Here is a 24755-nt window from a genome sequence, read left to right as displayed (position 1 = left end):
TTTGCAATAGCCAAGACATGGAAACAACCTAAATGTCCATTGACAGAGGAGTGGATCAAGAAGAGGTGGTACATGTACACAATGGAATGTCACTCAGCCATTAAAAGGAACGAAATAACAGCATTTTTACAACATGGATGGACCTAGAAATTATCATGCTAAGTGAAGTCAGTGAGACAATGAGACACTAACATCAAATGCTATCACTGACATGTGGAATCTGAAAAAAGGACTCAATGAACTTCTTTGCAGAACAGATACCGTCTCACAGATTTTGAAAAACTTATGGTTTCCAAAGGAAACAGTTTAGGGGGTAGGGGGATGCGCTAGGGGTGTGGGATGGAAATCCTCAAAAATTGGATTGTGATTATCATTGTATGACTATAAATGTAATAAACTCATTGAGTAATAAAAAAAATCTTCGACAAAGGAGGGAAGAATATAAAATAGGAAAAAGACAGTCTTTTTAGCAACTGATGCTGGAAAAACTGGACAGCCGCATGTAAATCAATGAAACTAGAACACACCCTCAGACGTGCATAAAAATAAATTCAAAATGGCTTAAAGACTTAAACATTAGACAAGACACCATAAAACTCCTAGAAGAGATCATAGGCAAAAGGTTCTCTGACATCAACTGTACAAATGCTTTCTTAGGTCAGTCTCCTAAGGCAACAGAAATAAAAACAAAAATAAACCAATGGGGCCTAATCAAACTTAAAAGCTTTTGCACAGCAAAGGAAACCATAAAAAAGAACCAAAAGACAACTTACAGAATGGCAGAAAATAGTTTCAAATGATGCAACCAACAAGGGCTTAAGGTCTAAAATATACAAACAACTTGCACAACACAACAACAAAAAACCCAACAATCCAACTGAAAAATGGGCAGAGGACCAGAATAGACATTTCTCAAAAAGGTTATACAGATGGCCAACAAGCACATGAACAAATGCTCAACATCACTGATTATTAGAGAAATGCAAATCAAAACTACTATGAGGTACCACCTCACACTAGTCAGAAAGGCCATCATTAACATGTCCACAAATAACAAACGCTGGAGAGGTTGTGGAGAAAAGGGAACCTTCCTACACCCTTAGCAGGAATGTAAATTGGTACAACTACTACGGAAAACAATACAGAGGTACCTCAGAAAAGTAAACATAGAACTACCCTATAACCCAGCAAGCCCACTCTTGGGCACATAACCGGACAAAACTTTCCTTGAAAAAGACACATGCACCCGTACGTTCATTGCAGCACTATTCACAATAGCCAAGACATGTAAACAAGCTAAATGTCCATTGACAGATGAATGGATTAAGAGGATGTGGTATATATACCCAATGCAATACTATTCAGCCATAAAAAAGAACAAAATAATGCCATTTGCAGCAACATGGATGGAACTAGAGACTCTCATACTAAGTGAAGCAAGTCAGAAAGAGAAAGACACATACCATATGATACCACTTAAATCTGGAATCTAATATATGGCACAAATGAACCTATCTACAGAAAAGAAACAAAGTCATGGACTTGGAAAACAAACTTGTGTTTGCCAAGGGGGAGGGGGGATGGGGAGGGAGTGGAATGTACTGGGAGTTTGGGGTTAGTAGATGCAAACTATTGCATTTGGAGCAGATAAGCAATGAGATCCTGCTGTATAGCACAGCGAATTATATCAAGTCACTTGTGATGGAACATGATGGAGGATAATTTGAGAAAAAGAATGTGTGTGTGTGTGTGTGTGTGTATACGTACGTATGGCTCGGTTAATTTGCTACACAACAGAAACTGATACAACAATGTAAATCAACTATAATAGAAAAAATAAAAACTAAAAAACAAACCAAATAAAAAATGCAAAAAAAAAGAAAGTAGAGGAAATACTACAGTGGACCTCCAACTTCAGTTGTTATCAACTCCAAGGCCAATTTGATTCACCTATATTTCTAACTTTGCTCTACCACATTCTAGTAATTTTGAAGAAGATTCCAGCAGTTATATTTTTCATCTGATACTATTTATGTATGTACTTTAAAAGTACAATACCTTTTTTAAAAACAGTCATAATATCATTATGTTTAACATTTAAGCAATAATTCTTTAATGTCATTAAATGCTTAGTTAGTGAACAAATTTCTCTCATTGTCTTCTACCTTTTAAAAAATTTGTTTGACTCAAGATTAAAATCAATCTATATTTTAAAACCAATGCATGTAGCTCTTAAATCTCATTTAACTTATTGGATCACCCCTTTATGTTCCCCCATCTCTTTTTTTGCATGAAGAAATTAGATAAATTTTTTTGATAATGCTTGTCACAGTCTGGATATTGCCAATTTCATACCCATGGTATAGTTTAGGATGTTCCTCTGGACCCTATATTTCCTATAAACTGCTAGTAAGATTTAGAGATTTGACCAGACTCAAGTTTGATTTTCTGGCAGTTTGATTTTACATCAGGGACCACAGCCCAGCAGGCATGAACTAGACTAGACATCTTTGAGAGTCAGTGCTGCTGCTGGGTACCACTGTGGACAGAAGGAGACCAGGTAGGCACAGGAGAGTGAGAAGAGACTCCTGATATCTCCATGGAGCACAATGAATGCCTCCTTGCTTGATTATAGAAAATCCCAAAGTCAAGGACTGATTTTTTAGAGTCTAGGGTTACATCCTTACCATGAAGCCCTCACTGATACCTGTGGTCCACCCTGATCACTTTCTTGACCAAACAGAACACTTCTCTCTTTCTGTCATTCATTTTAATACCTGACAGCTACATTTTTATGTAATTTTTTACCTACTGTCTAGTTTCTCTCAGTTTCATGTAAGCATTCTGCAGGCAAAACAAACAAAAAACATGGCGTGTTTCTCAATGGGAGAAGTTCCATAAACCTAGAGAATGATAAATGCTCTGATTTTTTTAAAGAAAGAAATGATGGTTCTAGAATTTATGATTTTGCCTAAAATTAAAAAAAAAATAGCAAAAAAGATTTGAGAGGTGATTTGTGAGTACTGCATATATAAAAAGGTGAATTTATAATCACCCAGAGGCCACTTGAGTTCACTGTGGACAAATTATGCCAAATGAACCAATTTTTTTTCCAGTAGAATTTCTAACTGGAATAACAATCCATATCAATCCAGGGTTTTATAATATGAAGCACTTTTGACATGCTATTTCAGTAAGGTACCATGGCATGGTGGAAAGATGTTGGATTTTTTAGCAAAACAATTATGAGTTTGAATCTTGGTGCTGCTTCTCTGAGCCTTTTTTCTTCAATTTGCGTAATGTCCTTACAATATACACAAGAATAAACTTGTATATATTTTCAGTCCATCGACTGAAATACAAAGATATCTTCATTTTATGGAGAATTTATTCCAATTATCACCATCCTAATTCCCTCAATAAACAGTGAGGAACAAATTAGTGCTGTCTTTTTTGCATGAGAAAAATCAAGAAGTTTAAATAATATTCTACGAGACACCCAACGAAGGTGTTGAAGAACAAAGGTTTGATCCCTCTTCTTTGTTATATTCTTTCCCCCATAGGCATAGGGGAGTGAAATAACTTTCACATTTCCTCCTTCTGCAGGCACAGAATATGTGAGATGGCAAAGAATTGGGAGCTAGATGGCATTAACGTTTGGAGAATTTACAGCCATTTGACTGACCGGATCAAAATCGACCTGGATGGGGGTGGGCTGTTTTTCACCTCACAGAGCTCTGGCTTGACCCATCCTCTTTAACAATTTAACTTAAACAAATAAAGGACACTCTGATTAAATGTGTAATTATTATAACGAGTAGTTAATATGCTAGATATATAAATCCAGATTTAAAGAAATAGATAAAAAGAATGGCTCAAAATAATGAGGCCAATTTTACCAGAGACTAAGAAAAAATCATATATTTATGAGCAAAAAATTAAACTTCATGAGTATGGAACTGGAGAAACATGGCTTAACAGCAGCAAATGTGAGAACAACTTCATAATTTAAGGTGATTACAAGCTTGATATGAATCAATAATATGGTGGGTCTACCACTTCATCTTTGGCTGCATTCAAAGGCACCTAACACCATGCACAATGAAGACGATGGTCTCAGAGTGTTCTGGGCTGGTCAATTTGCACCTGGAGTTGCACATTTAAATCTGAACATCATATTTTGAAAAAACCCTGACAAACTGAAGGCAATCTGGAAAACATTCCAAGGATGTTGAAAGGTATTCAAAACCTTATTCAATAAATGCCTCAGAACTTATCTGCAAAACAGAAACAGACTCACAAACATAGAGAACAGACTTGTGGTTACCAAGGGGGAAAGGGGAGGGAGTGGGATGGATAGGGGGTTTGGGGTTTACTAGGAGATGCAAACTATTACACTTAGAATGGATAAGCAATGCGGTCCTACTGTACAGCACAGAGAACTATATCCAATCTCTTGGGACAGAACACGATGGAAGATAGTATGAAAGAAAGAATGTGTGTATATACATACATACACACACCCCCACACACACCCCCACACACATATATGGAATATATATATATTAATGGGTCACTATGATCTACAGCAGAAATTAACGCAACATTGTAAATCAACTACACTTTAATAAGAAATAATTTTTTTTTTCTTTCTCTCTTTTTAGGGCTGCACCCGCGGCATATGGAGGTTCCCAGGCTAGGGGTCGAATCGGAGCTGTAGCCACTGGCCTACACCACAGCCACAGCAATGCCAGATCTGAGCTGCATCTTCAACCTACACCACAGCTCATGGCAACGATGGATCCTTAACCCACTAAGCGAGGCCAGGGAATCGAACCTGCAACTTCATGGTTCCTATTCAGATTCGTTTCCTCTGTGCCACGACGGAAACTCCAAGAAACACATTTTTTAAAAAAGAAATGTCTTGGAGACACCAGAAAAACCTATCTACACCTGAGGAAAGAAAACCTGTGGTATATATTATAATGCAGGATACAAATGGAAGAAAGACTTGACTGTGTAGATCCAATAAGGGAAACAAAGACCTTGCAAGGTACATCTTGCAATGAAGTATACCGTTTACCAAGCACAAACTTAATATGTATCTCAGAGGCTATTTCTCACAAAAGCTCTTGAAGTAGCAAGCACTACTACTTCCATTTTACAGATTTAAAAAAACCCAAGCTTAGAAAAATTCAAATAACTCGCCCAAGGTGCTAAAACCGGGAAGTTCTTAAACAGGGATGCATCTTCACAACCCTATGTTTTAGGTATTTTTTTTTTTTCAGTTACAAGAGAACCTGAAGTTACCAAATTTACAAAGGCCAAAGGTGACATGGTGGAACTGGTTTAATAAGCACTTAATTCATGCTGGGACCTGGGCAATACATTTTACGAGCATGATTTATTTTCATACAATGATGGCTTGTGATGGGTATCATTATTCCCTTCTTACAGATAAGGAAACTGAGGCATGAAGAGATAAGGTAACCTGCTCAAGATCATAAGTGAGAATGAGATTAAAACCCAGGTTTATATGACTTAACTGCTATGCTGCCTCTCTTCAGAGAACCAGAAAGAATTTTTTACCAACTAAAGCTCTTTAAAAATGCTTCGAGTAGCAGTCAGCTCTTTATCACTGAAATGGTCCAAGTAGCAGCTGGTGGTCCCTGTGTGACAGTCGAACTGTAGACTGAAATGCCTGGAAAATAATATGTCTTTATGATTCTATCAAAGTTGCTTTTCAGATTAATTCTTTATGGGGTGTGCTAAACACCAAATAGGTACTCAGTAAGTAGTTGCTGAATAGAAGTCAGATCTCTAGAAGGGGACCCTTCGGTGCATTGCTGTAGGAGTTGTGGCTTTGCTAGTGAACTTTCTAGTTATTTGTGTCAAAGCTGAATTAGAGGGAGGCGGGCTTCCCAGCAGAGCTAGCAATTAGAGTTCAACCCACAAATTCATGCACTGGACTGGCTGCCTGCGTGGGAAGGAGAGGGAAGGAGGCACCTTCGAGGGGGCAGTGGAATAAAGTCGGGGCAGCTGTGGGCAGCAGCCCTGGGAGCTGTGGCCACAAGAATAGCCTGGACAGCTGGCCTCAGTCTTGATTTGGATTAAGATGTTTATTCTGCTCTGCCTCCCAGGCTTCTCCCTTCCTGCCTTAAGGGCTGTCCACTCGAGTGTCTGAAGAGGTGATTAATTGGATACAGACTCTCAGATTCAGCCAAGAAGTGTTCTCACATTGGGGGTGAAAGATACCCCCCCAGTGGTACTTTGTAGAAATTCCCTTCCCTTGCCAACTCCTATAGTTTGAAGGTCATGATCCATGAAAAAATCTGAATTGAATGCATGCCACACTGAGCTTATGCCCGAGCACAGATTTAACTGGTGCTGTTAAATGGTATTGCAGGGACAGTCTGTAACCCAAGTCTTGACTGGGGGGTTCCCTGGGACCAAATGTTCTCAAAAGAACACGCATAGATTATCCGCTCAGATTTTGGAGGGAAGATAAAAAAGCCGTCTTGTTCAGTGGCTACCCCCACTGGTCTATCAGAAACACTCAAATCATCACTTCCTTGGGATAAAGCAGTGGTTCTCAAATATTTTGGTCTCAAGTACCATTTACACTCTTAAAAATAATGGAGGTCCCAAAGAACTTTTGGGTTTGTGTGATTTATACCTCTTGATATTTATCATATTTGAAATTAACTGAGAAATTAAAAAAATAATTTATGAAATTCTTTGAAATAACAATACAAATTTATGTGTCAACATAATTTTTTCTAAAAAAAAAAATAAATCTATTTTCCCAAACAAAAACATTTCATGAGAAGAATGTCATTGCTTTACATTTTTGAAAACCTCTTTAATGTCTGGCCTAATAGAAGGCAGCTGGATTCTAAGATCTGCTTCTGCTTTCAATCTGTTGTGATATGTTGTTTGGGTTGAAGGTTATGAAGAAAATCCCACCTCATATACTATGTAATTGGGAAAGGGAGGAGTATTTCACTAGCCTTTTTAGATAGCTGTAGTGATTTTTTTTAACCACACCAAACAGAATCATTGCAGTGTAGAACCTGACTCCGTATCAATGAACTTTTCCTTCTCTATTACATTAAAATCCATCGATCTGTCCTCCACTTTGAATACACCTTTTGCCCATGCATGGTTTTATAATATCACACATTAATCATTTGGAAACTATTGATTCACTGAGTTATGCAGATCTTCCAAATGTTGATACATTTCATTAGACAGTATTCAAAACCTCACATCTACTAACAGCTCCACTAATCTTATCAGAAAAATCTTTAAGTTTTGGGAACCTCTCAAGCCCCTCGTGGCAGATTAAAAATTTTCAAAATTCTAATTTTCACCTGCAAGCTCAAATTTTATCATCGACATCAGATACTGTCAGTTGTTTTCTTTGAAGTGACAGATTCACTGTTCATTTTTTGAGAAAAGGTCTGTCAAATACTCAGGTCTGAATAACCAATTTGGCTGTCAGTCATTTTTTCAAGAAAAAATAGTGTTCCATGGAAAAAGCGGCTAGTTTAGGTCACAGCTCAAACAATCACACGAGGGCTTTTCCTTGAGAATTTGGTATGCGGCAGAATTTGGTATCACAGAAAATACTAACATACATGTACTCAAGGGCTGGGATTTTAATACAAGTAACAATACTTTTGCTTCATCTCAAGTATCGTTAAGAAAACCTCCTTTTTGTTTTTCCCGTGAGAGTGTGGTGCTGAAGAAGGCTATGACAGTAGGGCATCACTGGCTTGATTTGTTCTAAAGGGCAGGCAGTTTTGTCTGCAGTTGCTTTTGCACCATCAGTACAAATGCTAACTCAGTGAGAATGGCAGATAATATCTTAGTATTATTATGAAAATAGTTTGACTTTGCAGACCTCATAAAAGGTTCTTAAGAACCCCAGAGGCCCATGGACTTCACTTTGAGAAGTGTTGGGCTGAAGCACTGAAAGACCTTATTAAAATGCAAATGTCACCTGGGAGGCATGGGTAGAAAAACAAACTCCTGGCGGTCACTGGTCACTGGTCACTGACAGCACTGCATGGAGGCAGGAGGGTTCAGCAAGCAGGACCTTTAACTTTAGGAGTCAGATAAATCTGCACAGAATGCCAGACCCCAGGCTTTCTAGTTATGTAAGTCATGGTGTAGGTTTAGGTTTTTTCATCTATAAATGGAAATAATACTCCTAAACCCTTAAATCTGCTATAAGGATTTAATATGACAATAGAGTACCTAATACATAGTACCTACTTAATAACTGTTAACTGGTTTTATACTTTATGTTCCCATAACCTAGAAATAATGGGACAAAAGATGACAAAGTTTTTAGGGACCTGAGGAATAGGAAACTGCCTGGGGGGGCCGCAGTGTAGGGAATTCCCAAGTATCAAACAAGATTAGCCCTCTAGAGGGTACACAGAAAAGAGAGCCAGAAAGGACTGAAGACAACCTTCACTTTTTCATTTATTCATCCAACAAATATACGATGACTACCTACTGTAGGAAAACTCCAATTTTGTACAAAGGAAAGCCACCAAGTAATGACAACAACTGGTACAGTGGGCAGGATGTGGGATTCAAGTCAGGAACCTTGGCTTTTGGTCCTGGTTTTGTACTAGCTGTGTCACCTAGGGCATGCCCTTTAAATCCTCTGAAATTTGGTTTCCCTATTTGCCAAATGGGAAAGATAATAAATGCTTCGCTGTGGTCTTTCAAAGAATAAATGTAAAAATGTGGGTAGAGCAGTCTTTAATCATTTTGGTGCCTGTGGTTCTTGAAGTGATTCACCTTTTAATGTCTTGAAAAGCAGCATCATATGGAGGAAGGAATCCCTCCATGTTTAATTTCTTTGACTCTAAATTGTAATAATAACACCTGTCTACTTTTGAGGGGTCTTGTTATATATAGTGTCAATACAGTGAGCGTATGGCATATGGCATAGTTAGTACTCCACAACAGCAGCTGTTATATATGATTGCGTAGTGAGAAAGATACACTTTCATGGAAGCTGGCACACAATAAGCTAAGAAAATAAATGATAGAGAAGGACCTTTAGCATAATACCAAATAATAAAATACACCAGCAAGGATTTAATACTGATAGAAGGAAAGGTCTGATTATCATTTAGAGACTCATTCTGTGGCCAAACCACAAAGAGGGCATCTTCTTGCCTTTCTCTCTCCTTCCTCAAGATCTAAGCTCCTACCTTTCAGCAGTGTTGGAAGCAAGGGAGTGGTATGAATGATAAATTGTGCTGGTCTGAGCAGATGATCAGGTAGAGTCTTGGAGGGGGTGTGTGGGTAAAGAGTGGAGTATGGAGACAACAAAGGAATGGAAAGTACTAAGAAAGTGCGAGAGGAGAGATGAATCAGCATCCAAGAAGGGATGTGAGGTGCCTCTGCTGACAGTGGGCATGCTACTTGGAGAGCCCTGGACCCTACAGCTAGTACCCCAGGCTTCGATGAGCTGAAAGACAGAGAGGAGAGCACAGAGAAGCCTTTTCTACTCCTGACCTCATAACAGAATGTGTGTAAGATGGGAAACACCATTAGACTCAGACAGAACATCCTCCTCTGCTTCTCATAGGAATTCTACAAGCTGGCAGTTAATCTTTGACTGCATTTTATGCTACTTTAAAACAAATGTACAATATTTACTGTGTCAGGAACTAATGTAATTCACATATATTATTGTTTTAATTTCAATAAATTAGAGTGAGATGAATTAGGGTGCCCATTTTATAGATAAGGAAATTGAGGCAAAGTAACATGCCTAAAATATTCGATCAGTAAGAAGCAGATTCTCAAAGCCAGAGAATCAAGCTCCAGAGTTCAGGCTCCTAATTCTGCAGCCCTACCATTACTAAGAGAGTAAATTAGAAGTACAGTTGTTGCTGATAACAGTACTCAGCAATGATGCGATGATATAAGGAGGAAGAAGGCGCCCATTGTCAAGGTAATCTCTGCACACAGGCTAAGACTAGCAGATTGTAAACAATGACTAATATTCCCATTTTATTTTTAAATGAAAGTAGTGTGGTTTAACCCCCAGTTTAACTGCTGAAGGATCATCTGAAGTCTGCACAAGGGGCAGCTCAGTGGAACAAGAAAAAGCCAGAGAGCTTATTAATATGTCCTTCTCCTATTCAACCCACATCCTTAATCCTCATCCTATCCCCAAACTCCCTGTAGAACTTAAGCAGGCTTGCACAGTTGCTGCCAACGAAGCCCCTAGAGATGGATGGAGCCTCAACCTTCAGGAACAATTCATCTCCTACTTGAAAAGAAATTGCCACAGGACTGTAGAGGAGAGATGTGGATTACATTTCCTTAGGGTCTGCTCAGCAATGAAGCGATTTTTGGAGGCGATCTGAAACCGTTGTTCACATGATTCTGTGTAACTAAATAGCTTCTAGATACCCTCTTTATCATGTTTGCAAAGTACTCTCTTGTCCAAGAACACCAACCCAGGGAGCACCATGAGCTCTCCATCAGACTCTAGTCAACCAAGGGCTGAGGCTGCAGGCTTGCATGGCCAGTGGGCTTACTGGAAAGAAGAAATAGCCCAGGAGGATCATCTCAACTTGAACAAGGGAGCCTCCTTTCAACCAAATGATGATAGTTTCTCAATCCTAACTGCAAGTTAGAACAACTTGAGGCACATTTAAAAACATGCCTGGAGCCCAGGTTCTACTGCAGTCAAATTCAATCAGACTCCCAGAGGGGAGGGCCTGCACGTCACTGACACAGAAGTTTAAATTTTCTTCTGCATGGCCGGGATTATTCTCAAGGCTTCCTGGTCTTGGTAGAAGGCTTCCTACTAGAAGAGGAAGTATTATCCCAGCAGCATGAAAAGAACTCAGGCTTTGTAGAGCTATGGGTTCAAATAGTTATTGATGCTGTACATTTTAGGGCAGTATGTTTTTTGGGTGCTAAGCAGCACAACAGAGATAAACCAGATGCAGGGTCCATCTTGAAGTCAAAGAGGGCTGGGGTTGAGTCCAGTTTTTTCCAGTTACTAGCTGTGTGACCTTGCAACTAGATCTCTTCATCTGTAAAATGGGTATATTAATGCCTCTCTTGCAAAGGAGTGTGTTTGAGCTTATAAATTCTATAAGTAAACCATTTAGTGCAGGGCTGGGCACATGGTAGTGATTTTTATAAGAATTTCTACCCTACCACAACCTAATATCAAGCCAAACCAGGCCTGTGAGAGCTGAGACTTCTAAGAAGAGGTTGGGGGTAGGCAGAGAGTAGCACTGAGAAGACTGATAGAACATTGTAACTACTGTGACCATTATGCTAATTTACGCTCAATAGGGATAGCCCAATTTATACTTTGAGAAGACTGCTTTGGCTGCTCTGTGAAAAACAGGTTGGAGATGGATAATAATGAAAGCAAAGAGACGGCTTAGGAGGCTACTGTAGTGGTTTCAGTATAAGATGATGGAAGTTCAGTGTAAGAAAGTGGAAGAAGAGATAGAGACATAATCTAATGAGATGAGTTTTGAAAGTAGCAGGGAAATGACTTGTGAATGCATTAGACTTGGGATATAAGAGGAATGGGGAGCTTTGTGTGACTCACAGGTTTCTGATATGGCCTTCCAGGCAGAATATGGGTCCATTTACCAAGACGGGAGAGGTTGGAGAAGAATTTTGGAGGACAACTGAAAGTTGAGTTTTGGTCATGTGAACTTTGAGAGTCATATGTCATTTAAGTTGAGAAAACATACAGATACTTAGGTATAAGGTGTAAGACTTTAAAGAGAGAACTGGTCAGGTGATATATACATTTGATACATATTTCTTGATAGAAATTTATGAGAAATTTAAATTTATGAGACTGGCCAAGCTCACCGAGGTGAGAATATATAGTGAAAACAAAAAGAAAGAAAAAGGGGGAGTTCCCATTGTGGCACAGCAGGTTAAGAATGCAACTAGTATCCATGAGGATGTGGGTTCAATCCCTGGTCTCACTCAGAGGGTAGGGGATCCAGCATTGTTGTGAGCTGTGGTGTAGGTCGCAGACTCGGCTCAGATCCCGAGTTGCTGTGGCTGTGGCTGTGGCCAGCAGCTGTAGCTCTGATTCAACCCCTTGAGGACTTCCATATACTGAGGGTAGAGCCCTAAAAAGCTAAAAAGCTAAAAAAAAAAAAAAGAAAGAAAGAAAGAAAGAAAGAAAAAAGAAAAGAAAAGGGACCCAAGATGGATCCCTGCAGAACTCTAAAAGAAGCTTGCTGTGTTTCCTACTACAGTATAGACTCCTTGAGGCCAGGATTATGACTTATGACTCATTCAGTGCTGGGTTCCTATTGCATTACACACAGCAGTCACTTACTAAATGTTGGATGAATCTATCAATCAATCAATGAATCAGTGAAGTAGGTGATTTTCCCAGAAGTGTCTCTGATTCTGATATTCTACTGTGAGTGTGTGTGTGTGTGTGTGTGTGTGTGTGTGTGTGTATGTGTGAGAGAGAGACAGAGACAGAGACGGGGTGGGGGAAGATTTCTGTGAAGCAGGAGTAGAAAGTTCTGAAAGGCAAGATCAGCCCTGAGGAAATATACTCTTAATTGTCCAGAGAATTCTTACTACTGTAACTCCACGGCTCTCACTGCCTTTTGCCTGAGGAAGCTATTTGATGTTCAGGCTTCCACATAAACAGATATTTAAGGCATTAAGAAGAACAAAAACGGTTTAGTTTAATTACATGCTTTCAACCCATTGGTTCTATTTAATGAGGTTCATCTCCTGAGACACTTTAATCAAGATGCAAAATAATCCTCTCTGAAAGGGACTGACATTTCCACAGAGACCGCGATGGGGCCAGTTCATCTCTGATAGCTGTCACCCCCTGCATCTCCCTGGTAACCTCTTCATGCCCCCTCTGAACCACTGCCTCTCTCCACTTTAAAATTCAGTGAACTCTCCCATTACTTCTTGTGCAGTGCTGGCTTCCACAAAGGAAAGACAAAGGAGCAATTCCTCTTCCAGTCTCCTTTAAAAAAACCTGACCAGCCACCTGGTTTAGATTTGCTAATAATGGTATGTTAGAGATCCACAAGGAGGCCATTAAGGCACCTTGCAGAACAAAAAAAATTAAAAAGAGGAATGTTCCAGATGATCTCTTTTCTCCTGCCTCTCTGTGTGAGAGGGGTGGAAGAACAGTGCAGGGGGTATGGACACCAGCTTTCCAGCCAGCCTGAGTTGGTAACTCACTCTCCCGCTCCTTAGCTGTGTCTCCTTGAGCACACTGATTCATCTCTCTATACTTTGGTTTCCTCATCAATAAAATGAGGAAGAATAAAGTTACCTATAGTCTAGGGTTTTAAGGAGGAGGAAATGAGATAATCGATACAATACATTTAGCATAGTACCTGGTCCAAAGTAAATACTTTGGAAACATATTGTAACTGAAAGAATCCCACATTCCTCTGTCCTTTGAGCCATCGATTATGAATGCAATGTCAATTTAGCATTCTAGGGAGCTCCAAAACTGTCTACAGAAATGATGACGGGTGGACCAAAACTGGGACTTTCCCAAGTTGTTATTATCACTCTGGATCAATCTGATTGCTTTCTTATGCTTTAAAAAGTCCAAGTCACATCCTGACATCCATAAGCAATCAAATGTAGATTAAAGAGTATGCATGAGACATTAATAAAACTTTCCTCAGGTACATGCAGATTAAGAAAACACGTTCATCATTCAGAATGGGAGTCATGTGCCAGGGTGCCTGCATTCCATCCCTGGTGCAGAATATCTGCTGGAGTAACAACTAAGGATTCTACTGGTGCATACATATGTAAATTAAATCTCTAGCTGGCTGAAACACCTTGAGGGAGAAGAAATAACAGACACCATGTTATTCACGTCTGGCATTTATATTACATGCAGGCCCCATCTAGGCACCATTCTGCAATTCTACTAGGTACAGTTTTTACATTACTAAAGCTATTTTCTCAGACCGCACCGTGTTCCATCTGGGAGCTCTATTCCAGGAGAGATAGTAACAAGTAAAGCTTACTTAATGAGGATATCTAGGAGACAGAAGAAGGGTTGAAATCGTGTCATAAGTATGTAGCAAGGGCCCCTTCAGGAAGATAATTTCATTGTTCAGAAGCATTTTTTGATAAATAGCTTTGGTGTAGAAGATAAGACCCTATGGGCATAACGTGGAAGGAGATAGCTCCATACAAGTAATGAGCGGGAATTTGAATATTGTTAGGAAAAAAGAGTAGGAAGCGGGGAGTGTGACGAAGTGATGAGAGCTAGGGAATATGACATAGTCCAAGGAAAAGGGGGGGAGGCAAATAATAAATTCCCAGCGGCATAATGGAGAAGAGGTTTGAAGAACTATATTGTCAAATACTTCTTTTCAAATTGTTTCTGTTTGGCAGTGGAAACTGCCTCTATTATCGGCATCAATATTCTGTCATGCATCCAAATCTACATGAGTGTGGTTTAAGGGTTCAAGAGGATGAGTTCACATCAAGATCATGGTTGGCTAGAGAGTTGAGAAAATACAAGGCAAAGAAACATAAATGAGACAGAGTTTTGTGGAATTAAGAACTCAAAGCCAGAGGTCACCTTCAGAACACAAATCCCCAGGAATTCACAGAAACCTTGGGTTGTCCCTTAGATTTCCCACAGGATGTGGCATGGGAGGCTCTAGACAATTTTATTTAAATCTCAAAGGACAGACTGTCCTGAATTGACATCTGGTTTATATGAGGGATGATGGCAGTCACTGGGCATATCTGGCTTGGGATGAAAGGTACCAAGTGGGTGTCGAAGCTCTGCTGCAATATCTGAAGGAAGATTCAGGCAAAAGAAGACAAAATCAAAAACAAAAAACACACTGTATTCCATGCAGTTCCAGAGAACAGAATCAGAACTAATGCCTTAAATTTATAGATCATTTACCTTAATATAAAGGAAAGAACTTCTAAGAATAAGAATTTCTCAAGAGTGGATTGTTTTGTGAAAATGGTGAATTAGTTGCTGTCTGTCTTTCATGGTTCCCTAAAAAAGAATTTTTTTAATGAGTCAGGTTGAATTAGATGACTTCTAAAGTCTTTTTTTTTTTTAACTCTAAGATTTAGTACTTACATTTTACCAATACTTATTGGGCACCAATACTATACCTGGCAGTGTGTTAGGCACTGCAATATTATAATGATCAAAATAACCCATCCAAGGACAAAATTCAATGGATTCTACTATTCTAGGAAATGTTTCTGCCTATGTAAGCAGCTAACAAAACTGAGTGCCTACCCTATGCCAGGCATATTACATAATTACCATGTTCAATCATCCCATCAAGGCTAATTACTATTTATCATTTTGCAGGAAAATATAAGTCAGAAAGGTTAGTAAGAACTTACTCAATATGTGCCTTTGGATAATTAATTATAGCTTCCTTGCAGCCATTCTTCATGAGTATAGTAATAACATTCAGTACTTAGAGTTCTTATGATGAGCATAGTGAGTTAAAACACATGAAGTGCTTAGTAATTCATGTCAGTGATTATAATAATTTTATTACAGTCATTATTGCCCAGCTTTCAGTAGTGGATCTGAAAGTGGAACACAGGGCTGCTACTTTCAGAGAGCTTGGCCTCTTACAGAATGAGGCAAGATGGGCAGTGAAGGGAGCTTGGTGCCTACCTTTTATTTCTCTTGAACAAGAAAACAAAAGCCATTAGAAACATGGGATATGGGAGGACAGGCAACTGAATCTCCAAACTGATATCATCTCATTTCAAATGTCAGTAAACTTGACAGTAACACCTATCAAGAGGGAACTCTCTCTTGATACAACAAAAAGATACCAAAGGAGGAAATTAAATTAACCCGTAAGCTTCATGAGTTTTTGGTCACTCCATATTTTTAAGAAATTAATGCACTGTGTTGCCTCTCCTATAGACTACATAATCTGAAATAGCGTTCCACAGAGAAGATTAGAAAGGTTGATGGAGATTATTTTTCAGCAAAATATGGAAAATAAAACACAAGTAAGACAAAAAAATACTGATATCCTTTTCATAATCAATGAATAACTACTTGAAATGTTTACAAAGCATGAATGGGTTCTAATCATTCCATGATAGTTTCTGCCTACCGTCTTCTGATTATCTTAGCCACAGAGGTAAGCTTGGACTGGAAAAATATTTTCTTTACATTTACATACCCTGAAGTTCTCAACGATATGTTAATTATATGATTATTTCCCCTCTTGCCAGAGAGATTTAATAGTTGCTGCATAGGTGTAACAATTGTTAAGACACAGTCCTTGCTGAAAACACAATGAAAATAATAGCTATTTTAAATCGAGAGTTCATTATATGCCATGTATTTTGATAAATAATTTATTCATGTGTTATTTGGGTCTCACAACAATACCGTATGATCAGTATTTACAGACTCCATTTTACATATAAACTAATAAAGTCTTGAGTAATGGTGGATTAGGTAGTTCAGGCTCATCTTCCTGCTGAGGACAATTTTTTAAATTCTAGGAAAAAAATGTAAAGCTTTTTCCCCTACAAGCATCACACAACAGTCAAGTTAAGAGTGGAATTACTAGGCCGAGATTTGGGAGAGAACAGATACCCAAAGTGAGCCTGCATTTGGTTCTCCTTTAGCCCAGAGGACATTTACTAATGCAGCAGAAGTGGATGAAAAGCTGATCAGCACTTTTTACAGCATTATACAGATTTAGGGAGATGAAAGTTGAAATTCGGGGCTTGCCAAAATTAGGGGTCCTAAGAAAACATGCTATGCTAAGGACTGGGACCTGGAAGAATTAGATCCCAGAAATAATGATGAAATCACATTCACATGGAATAGTTTTAAATCATCTGGGTGGCTGAGAAAAATTTCAAGCCCTAAAGTTAGATTCAGATGATCCTATGTTGCTAATACCTCCAGACACCTGGAAGAAGCAAATGAGAACCCTCTCTGGATAAAGATAACAGCATGATAGTCATCATATTATTTTTGTAAATTAGTTTTCATATACAATAGCCAGGACAAAGTCAACAATAACAAGGACAAGAGAAGACAACAAAAAAGAAAGTCAGTATAAATAATGTAAACAGACCACGAGTGCTCCAAATAGTGGAAATTCCAAGCACAGATAATGGAAACAATTAGCTTACTATTTTCATAAATATAAAAGTTGAACTTAATATTTTCAGCAAAGAACTAAAAAGTAATAAAGATAACTGCAGATTTATAAAATAACTAGAAATTCTAGAACTAAAAAAGAAACTAGCTGGTTGGATTCAGTAGTTTAAACAGAGCTGAAGAGACAACAGGCAAAGTAAAAGAGAGGTCAGAAGAAACTATTCAGAAAATACCATGGGGAGGAAACTGCATACAAAACAGAGTAGAGTAAACAGGATCCCAGAAGATATAACAAGGAAGTCCAGCATACCTGTAACTGGAGAGCCTGAGGAATTAAAAGGAGAAAAGAAAAAATAGCAAAGAAGAGATGATGGCTCAGAATGGTCCAAAAGTGATGAAAATATTGATCCAGAGATTCAAGATAACCTAATAAATCCCAAGCACAATATAAAATAAACCTATACCTAAACGTGTCATATGGAAATTTTAAAAAAAGAAACATTCTATAAAGTAGCCAAAAGAGAACACAGATAATCTTCCAAGAGTGACAGGTGATGTTCAGTACCAACAGTGGAAGTCAGGAGACAGTGGAATGGCAGCCTTTTATTGAAAACAACTGCCAGCACAGAAATTATACCCAGCAAAAATATTCTTTAAGAATAAAAATGAGACAAGAATTTTGGGAAGATAGCTGTTGTGGTAGCAGATTGTTTTTCAGCCGTTCTGAACCACCTTGTAAAAAATACACAGAGCAACTAAGATAGAAAAACTAAGAGATCAAAAACAGTATCTACAACAAAAATAGAGGTTAAAGTATCCCCGCCTACCCAAACATAAATGATTCAGATGAACAGCTACTAGAGACATATGATGTCAGCAAGTATGTGAGAGAGAGTAGAGAGAACTAACAGGGCATTTTATTGTTCTAAAATGAGAACCACAAAATATTCAATGGTTATTCTCTAAAAAGTGTAAGTCCAATTTGAGACTGAGGAGATAAAACTGGGAGGGATTTTTTCATACCACAGTTTATAACTGAGGGCAAAGGACCTAAAGTTTGAATGACTGGAGCATCTGGGGCCCCACAAATTCTCCAAATTTCTTATTCCGGAGCCAGATAAATGTGAAGAAGGGGGGAAAGTCAAGAGGTCTCATAAATTACAATGCCATATTTTTAGACAATTTACAAAAATGAGGAAGAAGGAGCTCTTGAGTAGCAAAGCTAGAAAAACCTCCTTTCTAAAAGTTCAAAAGCACTTGTAATTCCACGTATAAATAAAAAAACCCAAAAAGAACCTTGATCATTACCAATGTGAAGTTATTATGAGGAAAAAGAAAATGAAGAGCAGAATAACATTCCTCCAGACACTGAAACTACACCAGAAAAACATGTGCAAAGATAAAGACTGTAACCTAATACATCAAAGTTAAAATATTTTAAGAAAAGTCAATAAAGATATAAAAGAAAGCATACATAAGAAATTTAAACTCAGAAATGAAGCAACAGAATTCAGGAAAGAATGAGAAAGGAAAGGAAAGCAAATGCATTTCAGAAATGAAGATTAAACTAGAAGAAACACAGTAAACGAAATACATAATACCTTAAGAAAACTAGAAGGTATAAAGGAGAAAAAAAATAAAACAAATGAGACCAAGATTTTTTTGAGAGAAAATAGACATAGTTCCATGAATAGTCAGAATTTCTACAAAAAGATAAACCAAATCAAGAGAGGAGTTCCTGTTGTGGCTCACCTCTGATTCGACTCCTAGTCTGGGAACTTCCATATGCCATAGTTGTGGCCCTAAAAAAAAAAAAAAATCAATAGAAAATACATTAAAACTATAAATCGAGAAAACTTTGTGGATATAAAAGACATGAAACTATGTACTGAAAAGACATTACTTCTTAGCCTGATAAATCAAACCAGAACAACCAATAGCAAATATATTCTGGAAAACAATAGAACTTTACAGAAATAAAAAAATTCCAGAGTTCCCGTCATGGCGCAGTGGTTAATGAATCCGACGAGGAACCATGAGGTTGCGGGTTCGACCCCTGGCCTTGCTCAGTGGGTTAAGGATCTGGCGTTGCCATGAGCTGTGGTGTAGGTCTCAGACGCGGCTTGGATCCCGCGTTGCTGTGACTCTGGTGTAGGCCGGTGGCTACAGCTCCGATTCAACCCCTAGCCTGGGAACCTCCATATGCCACAGGAGTGGCCCTAGAAAAGGCAAAAAGACAGAAAGACAGACAGACAGACAGACAGACAGAAAGAAAAAGAAATTCCTTTGGCTATCCAGACAAAATTACCAAGTCATAAAGAAAAAAAATCATGTCATCATCTGACTCTGCAATAGTTATACGTTATGTCAGAAGATAATGATGTAACATATTTTAAACTCCTGTGGAGGGAAATGTGAGTTGATTATTTATTTGGTTAAACTATCTTTCAAGGATAAAAACCCAAACAAACCATGAACATGTAAGAATATTATCTTCATTAGTACTTTACTAAGAAGGTACTAAATTAGAGGCTTCCATAACCAAAATAAGCTGTCTTATGTGTCACTGACTTAATGTGATTAGAACTGATCAAGTGCTTCTGTCATCTGAAAAAAACAGAAGCAAACAGATATTACATGCCTCTTTATGAAGAACTCAATACCATGTCTGAGCAATCTTGCTAAATAAATCTGCAATTCAATAAATAATAGATCCATTAACTACTAATTTATGAGAAACACAGGGAGAGAGGAACATTTTAAGTGACATTCCAGAGATGATATCAGCAAAATTAAGTTTATGGGGAAATGCTTTAGGGCAAATGATGCTAGCTTCGGAAAATGAGTTGTAATAAGAAAAAAGAAGAGATGGAAAGAAAGCTATAGGTTACAATCATTTAAAATCTTCCTAGGTAATTATCATGTACAGGTATTATTAGTATCCTGGTTCAAACAAACACACTGGAAAAAACGAAGATTAAGTACAGTCATTTTCAGACCAAGAAAAACTGATAGAATTTGCTGCCAGTGGATGTGTACTTAGGCAAATACTAAAGGGTGCTCTTCAGACAGAAGGAAAACGAGGTGCAAGAAGGAACAAGAAACAATTAAAACGACACATATATGAAATAATCTAAATGAAATGACTAAGAAAAGTAAATTAATAAGGTTGATATATAAAAAATTGCATTTTAAAATTTAAATTTCAGTGACATACAGTTGATTTACAATGTTGTATTAGTTTTAGGTGTACATATACACATATGCATTCTTTTTCAGATTCTTTCCCCGTTTATGTCACTATAGAATATTGAGTAGAGTTCCCTGTGCTATACAGTAGGTCCTTGTTAGTTATTTACTTTATATTAGTAGTGTGATATGTTAATCCCAAACTCCTAACTTTTCTGCACCCTCATCCTCATTTCCCCCTTGGTAATCTTAAGTCTGATTTCAAGATTCATGAGCCTGTATCTGTTTTTTAAGTAAGTTCATTTTTAACATTTTAAAAATTATATCCCACATGTAAGTGGTATCATATGGTATTTGTCTTTGTCTGACTTCATTTATTATGATTATCTCTAGGTCTATCCATGTTGGTGCAAATGGCATCATTTTGTGCATATATATATATATATATATATGCATATACACACACATAAAATAAAATACAAATGTATAAGAATAGCAAAGATAGGAGTTTCTGTTGTGGCATAGCAGAAACAAATCCAATTAGGAACCATGAGGTTGGTTGGACCCCTAGCCTGGGAACCTCCATATGTGGTGGGTGTGGCCCTAAAAAGCAAAAAAAAAAAAAAAAAAAAAAAAAGACAACTTAAAGAAGGAAAACAAGGTGGAAAGACTTGCTCTACTGAATATTAAGATTTATTATAAAGTTATAGTAATTAAGACAAGGTTTAATCAGTACCAAGTTGATAAATAAACTGATGACTTGGAAGCAGATCTACACAATAAATGGACATCTGATTTATGCTAAAATGTTATTTCAGAGAAGTAGGGAAAGAATGACCTTTTTGATAAATATTGAAGGGATAATTAGGTATGCATATGGGGAAAATTGTTTTGACTCTTAATATCATAAACAAGAAATCAATTCTAGGTATATTATAAACATAAATATGAAAAGCAAACAATAACATTTTATATTGAAATAGAGGGGATTTTTATAACTGGTTTGAGACAAAAATCCTTAACTGTGACATAAAAAGCACTAGGTTGACAAATTTGACCACATTAATATTAAGAAATTCATTTCTTCAAAATGTACCTTAAGCAAATAAAAAGGTATTTTCACACAGAACGTGAATAGATATTATCAAAACTTATAACTCACAAAGAGCTCATATCCAGGATATTTGAAGAATTCTTACAAATGGATAAAAAGAAGTCAGATAATCCACCAGAAAAATAGGTGAGGAAAGAAAAGGAAAATAGAGAAGAGACTTTAACAGGTCCTTTGCCAAAGAGAATATCCAAATAATCCATAAACATAAGGAAGGTGTACAACCTACTGGTAATCAAGAAAAGGCAAATTAAAACCAAGATGAAATATTATCACACAGCCAAATGGCTAAAACTAAAAAGATGGACAATATCAAGTGTTGGTGAGGATGGAAAGTGATGGAAAGTATAAATTGGCACGCTTCGGAAAAACTTTGATGTGATTTGCCAAATTTGAAGATAATACATGCCTGTGACCCAGCAATTCTAAGATGCATGCACGTGTGCTCCAGAAGACATGGATAATAAGGTTTACAGCAGCAGTACAGTTATGGCCCCAAATTGGTTAAAACTTAAATGTCCATCACAAGTCAAACAGCTAAATAAGCTGTAGTATATTCATGTAATGGAATACTAGACAATAACAAACATGAGTGAATTACAGCTACATACAACAAGATGGCTAAATCCCCCAAAAATAATACTGAAGAAGAAAAGCCATACGCAAAAGAATATATACTACAGATTTCCATTTTAACATCCTTCAAATCAGGATATTTATATGGTATTTACAATGGTAAATCTTAAAAAATGCGAAGAAGGTATCACCACGTAATTAATCACTATATCACCATATAATTATAGTTACATTTAGGTAAAAAAAAATGAAGTTTAATGAGAAAAGGGCACAGAGAGGGTGTCTAAGGTCCTGATAAAGTGCTATATTGTGTCCTGATTGGTGTGACCTGGGTGCATCCACTTTATAAGAATTTACTAAACTGTGTGATTATGGTTTATACATTTTCTCTGTTTCATGCTACACATTTTTTATTTTTTTATTTTATTTTATTTTTTTTTTTTTGTCTTTTTGCTATTTCTTGGGCCGCTCCCGCGGCATATGGAGGTTCCCAGGCTAGGGGTCTAATCGGAGCTGTAGCTACTGGCCTACCCCAGAGCCACAGCAACGTGGGATCCGAGCCGCGTCTGCAACCTACACCACAGCTCACGGCAACGCCGGATCGTTAACCCACTGAGCAAGGGCAGGGACCGAACCCGCAACCTCATGGTTCCTAGTCGGATTCGTTAACCACTGCGCCACGGCGGGAACTCCCACATTTTTTAAAAAAGAGGTTTTAAATGAAGACTGGACATCAAGGCCCGGAGATTCTGAGCTTTCCAAGGTGGGATGCCCATCAACTCAAGACATAAAACTTGCGCTCTCAAGCACTACCTCCAAATTAGGCATCATCTAGTAAAGGAAATCAGTTATATGTGTAATATAAAAAAGAAATTAACAGTGATATAAGAGAGGTAAAAAGAGAATCAAATCAAGGAGGAGATCACATCCAGCCTGACTGCTGGAACAAGCTTCATGGAAGTGACACAACCCGTACTAAGTCCAAAAGACCACGGCTTTGGGGATCCTAAAAGCTTCCAGACTTAGAAGGATGTGGTCACCCTGACCTAGGACAGGAGAAACAGCTACATACAACAAGGTGGAATGAAGGTAAGTCTCAGCTTTGGAACAAGAGGCCTGAAGAACAACTATCTCAGACCTTAGTAACCAAATGTAAAAAGGGGAAATTGTAGTTGCCAGGAGTAAACTTTGAAGGATTTACAGTCACAAAATTTTTCTCATTAAACAACAGCTTAATGAGTTTAATGAATGAGCCCATATGAATTACATTTCTCCTGCAAACATGCGGATGGGCTCAAAGAGCAAGGAAAAAAAAACACAGGAGAACAACCATCTCTGGAGAATTGATCAAACCTTGTGGGACTAGAGGGAGGAGACTGAGAGCTTAATTTCATCTAAAAACAAATTTACATGTCCCCAGCTTAGCTCCCTTTCCCCTCCCTGCTCTCAGCCTGATCCCCCACCCTAAACCATGTTTCTTCACAGGAGCCAGAGCTTCTGCATTTTCCATCTGGCATACAGAGAAGTGACTCATAGCAATAAATACCAAGAAGAAAGGAGCCCTTCATGAATAAAATGGTAGGAGCAGGACTGGCATGAAACACCCAACTCTCCTTCCTCTTTTTTTTAAAATTTTATTTGTTTTTATTACTCAAATGAATTTATCACATCTATAGTTGTATAATGATCATCACCGTCCGATTTCACAGAATTTCCATCCCGCAACCCAAGCACATCCCCCCCACCCCCCAAACTGTCTCCTGGGGGTCAACTCTCCTTCCTATAAAGTAAATAAATAAAACAATGATGACAATTTAAAAGTGACGTACCTCCTTTCCATGCTCCCTGTCACACACCACAGTGTCTTCACTGCATCTGACAGCATGACAGGCCAGAGTCACTCACTAGTTCCTGTCTTCTGGGCAGGCAAAGACATGGCATAACTTTCAGAAACATTCTTGATGTGCCCTGAACTGAGCATAGGTGGCCTAGCTCCTGTGAAAAGAAATATCTTCTAGAAGATGCACAATATAGGTAGGTTGGAGGGTTCCCTCTTGAATTTCTTCTAGTCATCAGACCCCTGGGCAATTCTGACTCCATTCATCTCTTAAACAGCCTCTGTAATTCTTTTAAAGCTATAGAGCATTTAAGAAGGGCCAGCTCTGCCAGGCTCTGCAGACCTGACAGGGGGTGCAGACATGACCAAGAACCAGTGCCCACTCTCAGGGAGCAGCTGAACAGGAGACATGGCCATAGTAAAAATGAATGCCATTTACAGGGATCAGTATTACAATGCAGAAAGATTAAAAGTTACTATGGGGATGGACAAAAAGACAACCTATGGAATGGAAGAAAATAGTTTCAAGTGATGTAACCAACAAAGACTTAATCTGTAAAATATACAAACAACCTATACAACTCAACAGCAAAAAAGGCAACAACCCAATTGAAAAATGGGCAGAAGACCTGAATAGACATTTTTCTAAAGAAGATATATAGATGCCCAACAGGCGTGTAAAAAAATACTCAACATCACTAATTATTAGAGAAAAGAAAATCAGAACTACAATGAGGTACCACCTCACACCGGTCAGAATGGCCATCATTAACAAGTCAATAAATGACAAATGCTGGAGAGGGTGTGAAGAAAAGAGTGTCCTCCTTTACTGTTGGTGGGAATGTACATTGGTACAACCACTATAGAAAACAGTATGGAGG

At 38.1% G+C, this 24755-nt stretch overlaps 1 protein-coding gene across 18 annotated transcripts in view; it reads right to left on the bottom strand.

Annotated features, from left to right (window-relative positions):
• SLIT3 (slit guidance ligand 3) overlaps positions 1-24755 on the bottom strand; it is a 914676-nt gene that overhangs the window by 725205 nt on the left and 164716 nt on the right. For 5 of the 18 annotated variants that reach the window (XM_085001793.1, XM_085001786.1, XM_085001788.1 and 2 more), the window contains one exon: positions 23867-24032. The exons of the other annotated variants lie outside the window; for them this stretch is intronic. The gene's annotated coding sequence lies outside the window, so the exon portion shown is untranslated. The remainder of the gene's footprint in view (positions 1-23866; positions 24033-24755) is intronic. 18 annotated transcript variants of the gene reach the window in all.

This window comes from Sus scrofa, chromosome 16 (assembly GCF_054392235.1).
Source record: "Sus scrofa isolate SSC_HxYL_T2T_F1_AM1 chromosome 16, Sscrofa_HxYL_maternal_Yorkshire_Landrace_v2.0, whole genome shotgun sequence".
Lineage (NCBI taxonomy): Eukaryota > Metazoa > Chordata > Mammalia > Artiodactyla > Suidae > Sus > Sus scrofa.
This window is presented reverse-complemented; position numbering and strand designations above follow the sequence as displayed.